The following is a 7,500-nucleotide window of genomic DNA, read 5'->3' on the forward strand; positions in this document are numbered from 1 at the left end:
CTGCCCGTGTATATTACATCACAGACTGCCCGTGTATATTACATCACAGACTGCCCGTGTATATTAAATCACAGACTACCCGTGTATATTACATCACAGACTGCCCGTGTATATGACATCACAGACTGCCCGTGTATATTACATCACAGACTGCTGCGATCCAGCAGGTATATTTCACTAGTCATCCCCAACGCCAATTCCTCCTTTGGCCGCCTTTCCTTCCAGTTCTCTGCTGCCAATGAATGGAACGAATTGCAAAAATCACTGAAGCTGGAGTCTTATATCTCCCTCATTAACTTTAAGTATCAGCTGTCAGAAAAGCTTACTGATCATTGTACCTGTACACAGCCCATCTGTAAATAGCCCACCCAACTACCCCATCCCCATATTGTTTTTTTGCTCCTTTGCACCCCAATATCTCAACTTGCACATACATCTTCTGCACATCTATCACTCCAGTGTTAATGCTAAATTGTAATTATTTCACCACTATGGCCTATTTATTGCCTTACCTCCCTAATCTTACTACATTTTCACACACTGTATATAGACTTTTCTATTGTGTTATTGACTGTACATTTGTTTATCCCATGAGTAACTCTGTGTTGTTTGTGTCACACTGCTTTGCTTTATCTTGGGCCAGGTCGCAGTTGTAAATGAGAACGTGTTCTCAACTAGCCTACCTGGTTAAATAAAGGTGAAATAAAATACAATTTAAAAAAATAAACAGGGAATGCTTCACTGTTAGCTGAAATGTCAGAGCACCTACATTGAACTGGGGAGAGTTGACAGACTGCTGAGCTACCAGGATACTGTAGAAGGTACAGGCTACAGCAGTGAACTGGGGAGAGTTGACAGACTGCTGAGCTACCAGGATACTGTAGAAGGTACAGGCTACAGCAGTGAACTGGGGAGAGTTGACAGACTGCTGAGCTACCAGGATACTGTAGAAGGTACAGGCTACAGCAGTGAACTGGGGAGAGTTGACAGACTGCTGAGCTACCAGGATACTGTAGAAGGTACAGGCTACAGCAGTGAACTGGGGAGAGTTGACAGACTGCTGAGCTACCAGGATACTGTAGAAGGTACAGGCTACAGCAGTGAACTGGGGAGAGTTGACAGACTGCTGAGCTACCAGGATACTGTAGAAGGTACAGGCTACAGCAGTGAACTGGGGAGAGTTGACAGACTGCTGAGCTACCAGGATACTGTAGAAGGTACAGGCTACAGCAGTGAACTGGGGAGAGTTGACAGACTGCTGAGCTACCAGGATACTGTAGAAGGTACAGGCTACAGCAGTGAACTGGGGAGAGTTGACAGACTGCTGAGCTACCAGGATACTGTAGAAGGTACAGGCTACAGCAGTGCTGTCCACACACTGCAGTACATAAAGAACAGGAGTCAGTGGACCAGTACAGCAAACAGATTACCCCCATACCCAAACAGATCCTAGTGCGTTTGTCAATCATTCATAAAGACCTCTCTATGTGTTGAAGGACACCTGGAGAGCTGAAAGCTAGTTAGTGCATTAGGCCGTGTGTGCCTGGTTCTCATCGTTCAGGAGAATCATGCATACTTCTCTGTGCCCCCCTACACCACAATCTATCCCTCTCCTTTCTCTCTCCGTCTCCTTTACACTCCCTATTTTAAGAGTTACAGCTGAGCCACTTATTTAGACCAATCATGGCTTGGGAAGAAAAACAAGGGGATTTTTAAAAAAAGAGCAGAAAATATCCACTGCAGTTCAACAAGCTAATTCTGTAGGTATCAGCCTATCAGAGACTGTACGACGTGTGTCTTCCTGTTACAATGTGCAGATATGTTCCATGGTGATCTGGATAGGAAGGAATGCCATCGGAGGGCGTCTCTCAGACTCGGCGGAGAGCTCACGATGCTAATCCAGGATTGGCTGAGACTGTAATAATAGGTTTTCTACACGTTTAGTTATCTGTTATCTGACACCAATGCTCTGTGTCACCTGGTGACCGCTAGTGGACTGTTGGTCTTGACGGATGGTGAGGGTTGTGTACGAGTTCCCTCCATCCTGCTACTGACAAGCTGCCTCGGCCCTCAGCTCTTTTGAGAGTTACTCAGTCAGTCAGTCAGTATGTCATAGTCTCTGTGATGTTTTAAGCTGTGTATCTCTGAAGCTCTATAATGGGGCTTTAGGCTCTAGCTTCAATGGAAATGGTTAAAGTGCTCCTGTTTAACATCAGCTTGCAGGGTTGTGGGTGGGGAAGAAATAGGGGAGAGTTTAACAACACCAGCCCCTTCTCTGTCTGTGGTAATGAACTCTTACCTTGGGGGAGGGGGGAAAGAGGGAGAGAGAGAGAGCGAGAGAGGGAGGGGGAAGGAGGGGGGGAGGGAGGGAGGGAGGGAGGGAGGGAGGGAGGGAGGGAGGGAGGGAGGGAGGGAGGGAGGGAGGGAGGGAGGGAGGGAGGGAGGGAGGGAGGGAGGGAAGGAGGGAGGGAGGAAAGAAAGCTGCTTCTAGCTCCCTGCATCCTTGCTCGCTGTGTTTTTGTAACCCTCTCTCTGAACAGCCTGCCTCCTAATTGTGTCCCGCGGGCCCCCAGCCTCTCAACCTCAGTGTTCACAGCCTTTCCCCTCTCTCTCCCTAACCCCCTCCAACCCTACCCCCTTCAGCCTGATCCAACAGTGATCCCTCCCTCCCTCCCTCCCTCCCTCCCTCCCTCCCTCCCCCCCTCCCTCCCTCCCTCCCTCCCTCCCTCCCTCCCTCCCTCCCTCCCTCCCTCCTTCAGCCCGATCCGACAGAGATCCCTCCCTCCCTCCCTCCCTCCCTCCTTCAGCCTGATCCGACAGTGAACCCTCCCTTCCTCCTTCAGCCCGATCCGACAGTGATCCATCCCTCCCTCCCTCCCTCCCTCCCTCCCTCCCTCCCTCCCTCCCTCCCTCCCTCCCTCCCTCCTTCAGCCTGATCCGACAGTGAACCCTCCCTCCCTCCCTCCTTCAGCCCGATCCGACAGTGAACCCTCCCTCCCTCCCTCGTTCAGCCCGATCCGACAGTGAACCCTCCCTCCCTCCCTCCCCCCTCCCTCCCTCCCTCCCTCCCTCCCTCCCTCCCTCGTTCAGCCCGATCCGACAGTGAACCCTCCCTCCCTCCCTCCCTCTCTCCCTCCCTCCCTCCCTCCCTCCCTCCCTCCCTCCCTCCCTCCCTCCCTCCCTCCCTCCCTCCCTCCCTCCCTCCCTCCCTCTCTCTCTCTCTCTCTCTCTCTCTCTCTCTCTCTCTCCCTCCCTCCCTCCCTCAGCCAATCCGACAAGTCTTTCCTCTTTAATCGCTCTACTTCAAAGATGTACTGTTGTTGTGATGCCCCCCAGCCCCCCCCCCCTTCTCTCCTTTCTCCTCTCTCCTTTCCTCTCTCTCCTCAGAGACACAGCCTGGGTTAGGGTTAGCCTGAGGGTTCATGGGAAGTGGGATAGAGTTGGAGAAAGAGTGGAATAGCAGGAGGGGGTAGTGGGGGGGGGGGGGGTAGTGAAAGACAGGGAGGAAAAGGGTAAAGAAAAACACCAACAAGTAGCTGACGGTGTGTCTTTGTAACCATCATCTGACACATCTGGTTCTGGTGTAATTAAAGAAGCCTGTTAGAAGGCAGATGTAGAAGATCAGCAGGCATGACACCCCTCATCTAAATAGCTTACCGGGCGATAAGGAAAAAGCTGTGAGATTGCGGTCCTCTGAAAAGGCCTCGGGGGGGGGGGGGGGTTTACTTTGATGCTGATTGAAGTTGACGTGGCCTGCGTCCGTCCTACTCTTTTCCAAGCTGGAGGCAGATATTAACCAGGTCTCTCCTTGGCAACAGGTTCTTCTTGCAGGGGTTCTGACTAGGCTTGGGTGAAATACCGTATATACTGTATACCGGGGTATTTTGAAATATTGACTGTCTGATTTTCAGGACCGTTTCGTTTTTTTTTGGGGGGGGGGGTCTAGATACTGCCCTCAGAGGAAGATGATGTCATCATTTGATGAGGTTAAAGAAAACACCGACAGCAGGTAGCTAGTGGCGTGGGCTGTTCATCGTCATGTCAGACTACGTGTTCCTGGTGTAAATAAATGATAAGAAGCCAGTCACAAATGAGGTCTCTGTAGATCAGGACACCAGCCTCTGGCCCAAATTGACCTTTTGCACTTTTGTGGAGATCTGAGAGGATTTGATTGGCATCTTTCATGACGACATCCTCTATACTAGTGAGACTCGAGTCGGGAACCCAAGCGAGAATGTGTTGCCAGGAGAGACCTGGGTAATGTTCATTTCCATTTTGACTTCTTGCTTTTGCAAAGGTGAGGGACCAAGGTCACGGCTTCAAGTCAGCTTCAATCAGCCTCAAAGTAACTCCCTCTCTTAACACGTCCCAAATGGCATTCTAGTCCCTATTTAGTGTCCTACTTTTGCCCAGGGCCCATAGTGCACTATAGGGGATAGTATACCATTCGGGTACGAAGCCGTATCTCAGGCTTCCCATCAGCCCCTCAAGACATTAGCACTGAGAAGACAGAGGACAGTGTAATGAGTTCAATCAGAATCATTTAAGATGGGTGATTGAGTTGACTGAGTGACTGAGTGACTGAGGTGACTGAGTGACTGGAATGAGTGCCTGAGAAAGACACCTTTTTTATTTTCTAAATAGGGTTTACCCACCTATTACGCTAGCTAAGTCTTTGTTATGGAAGTGTTACCCACTGATGGAGAGAGACGAGAGAGAGAGACGAGAGAGAGAGAGATGAGAGAGATGAGAGAGAGAGAGAGAGACGAGAGAGAGAGAGAGACGAGAGAGAGAGAGAGAGAGAGAGAGAGAAAGGGGGGTCTCTTGCCGGGGGCGGGCAGAAAAAAAAATCGGAATGGTGACATTTGCGCGATCGGTTTTCTATCTCTCATTTGCACGTCACGTCAATGATATGTCATTGTCACCGTGTGGAACTGTGGGTCAATTAACCTTGTCGAAGTGGGCGCCCTGATTCTAGTTTGTGAGTTAGGCAGGCTACTGCCTGGGAAGGTCTCCCACTCAGGGGGTTGAAAGGGGGGGTTCGCCCAGGGAGCCATACAAGCTAGAACCGCCACTGAGTCCCGCTTCAGGTGTAGAACGCTTGTTCAACAGCGGGTCAGTGGTCATCAACTGTCACTTCCACTTCCTGTCTCACGTCTTGGTGTATTTTCCCTTTCCTGTTTCCTGTCCCAGAAGGAAGTTGTCTCTCATCAGCTCACCAGTACCCCTGCTGTTTGCTGACCCCTGAACCTGTAGCTCAGGGTTACTAGGGAGTGTTACTAGGGTACAGGAAGGGTTTACCAAGGTTACTATGGTTCAGCCAGGGCGGTGGGGGTGGGGGGTGCTATGTTGTGAGGGCAAGGACAGTGCTCAGACTCAAGAGGAAGTGTGATCTGCTTTATTGGTGTGACACTTCCTCTTCTATCTAGTGACAGAACATTACAAGTCTTCCGCTACTCCGCCCCACCGCCCTGCCTTGGTAAACCCTTCCTGTACCCTAGTAACACTCCCCCTCACCCCTCAGACACTTCCTCTTCTATCTAGTGACAGAACATTACAAGTCATCCGCTACTCTTCAATAACAGAAAAAAAGAGACGTAGCCGTTATTGAAGAACATTTATCCTTTTGTTGCGGTGGAAGTATTGTTATTACCAAGGCTGTCTGGATTCTTATCTCTTACTTATTTGTTGTTGTTGTCGTCTGTATTTTCTTAAAACCGCATTGTTGGTTAAGGGGCTTGTAAGTAAGCATTTCACTGTAAGGTTGTATTCGGCGTATGTGACAAATACAATTTGATTTGATTTGATTGTATGTAGGCCAGATTTTTTTTTAAATAAATAGTTGAGATTTTCTCCGATTGTTAGTTGACAAAAGAAAGATCCAGAACAAGGTGGGTACTAGAACATATTCGTATAATACTTCACCCCTGATTTGGCATGAAACTGACACTAGATGCAGTAATACTATACTAACAGTCCGGGATAAGCAACAGAAACACGATTTGATTAGCCAGAGGCTTAATGTTGTAAATCTCTCACACAGCGGTCAAGGCTCAAAATGTCAACAATTGAGTGAGGGATTTAGAAGGCCCGGTTTTCTTGGAGTGGGTGTAGATGAAAAACTATTGTCTGGTGTGCGTGAAGTCTTTATTCTCCCTCTGTTCTGTCGGACCTTTAGTGTCCTGGCCTTTCTAGTCTCCCGCGAGGCGAAGGTCTATACCCCTATTGTTGTTGCTTTCTGAGTCTAGTGTGTGTGTGTGTCTCTCTGTGTATGTGTGTGTGTGTGTGTGTGCGCGCGCGAGCTGCCGATCTCCCCCTCTCCCGATGCCGCCGCCTTTCTCTCTGTGATCCTAGTGGTGCTCTACTTCCCTGTGGTTACCATGGAGACACTCTCTAACGTTGCTCTCTCTCTCTCTCTCTCTCTCTCTCTCTCTCTCTCTCTCTCTCTCTCTCTCTCTCTCTCTCTCTCTCTCTCTCTCTCTCTCTCTCTCTCTCTCTTTCTCTCTCTCTGTCTCTCTCTCTCTCTCTCTCTCTCTCTCTCTCTCTCTCTCTCTCTCTCTCTCTCTCTCTCTCTCTCTCTCTCTCTCTCTCTCTCTCTCTGTCTCTCTCTCTCTCTCTGTCTCTCTCTCTGTCTCTGTCTCTCTCTCTGTGTCTCTCTCTCTATCTCTATCTATCAATTCAATTCAATTCAATTCAAGGGGCTTTATTGGCATGGGAAACATGTGTTAACATTGCCAAAGCAAGTGAGGTAGATAATATACAAAAGTGAAATAAACAATACAAATTAACAGTAAACATTACACATACAGAAGTTTCAAAACAAAAAAGACATTACAAATGTCATATTATATATATACAGTGTTGTAACAATGTACAAATGGTTAAAGCACACAAGTTAAAATAAATAAGCATAAATATGGGTTGTATTTACAATGGTGTTTGTTCTTCACTGGTTGCCCTTTTCTTGTGGCAACAGGTCACAAATCTTGCTGCTGTGATGGCACACTGTGGAATTTCTCCCAGTAGATATGGGAGTTTATCAAAATTGGATTTGTTTTCAAATTCTTTGTGGATCTGTGTAATCTGAGGGAAATATGTCTCTCTAATATGGTCATACATTGGGCAGGAGGTTAGGAAGTGCAGCTCAGTTTCCACCTCATTTTGTGGGCAGTGTGCACATAGCCTGTCTTCTCTTGAGAGCCATGTCTCTCTCTCTCTCTCTCTCTCTCTCTCTCTCTCTCTCTCTCTCTCTCTCTCTCTCTCTCTCTCTCTCTCTCTCTCTCTCTCTCTCTCTCTCTCTCTCTCTCTCTCTCTCTCTCTCTCTCTCTCTCTCTCTCTCTCTCTCTCTCTCTCTCTCTCTCTCTCTCTCTCTCTCTCTCTCTCTCAGCGACCAGTACTAAACACAGGGACTAGAGAGAGGTTTTGCTACAAAGCTTGGTAGGCTAGATAGACATTTACCACTGTCCTATTTTTTTATTTTTTTAATGTCATAGCAATGAC

At 48.4% G+C, this 7,500-nt stretch overlaps 1 protein-coding gene across 2 annotated transcripts in view; it reads left to right on the forward strand.

The window, feature by feature from the left end:
• The window catches only part of LOC139584213 (tetraspanin-18B-like), a 153,676-nt gene that overhangs the window by 72,953 nt on the left and 73,223 nt on the right, over positions 1 to 7,500 (forward strand). The window contains exon 1 of one of the 2 annotated variants that reach the window (XM_071415800.1): positions 5,588 to 5,891. The exons of the other annotated variant lie outside the window; for it this stretch is intronic. The gene's annotated coding sequence lies outside the window, so the exon portion shown is untranslated. Of the gene's footprint in view, positions 1 to 5,587; positions 5,892 to 7,500 lie in introns of those variants that run through there. 2 annotated transcript variants of the gene reach the window in all.

This window comes from Salvelinus alpinus, chromosome 9 (assembly GCF_045679555.1).
Source record: "Salvelinus alpinus chromosome 9, SLU_Salpinus.1, whole genome shotgun sequence".
Lineage (NCBI taxonomy): Eukaryota > Metazoa > Chordata > Actinopteri > Salmoniformes > Salmonidae > Salvelinus > Salvelinus alpinus.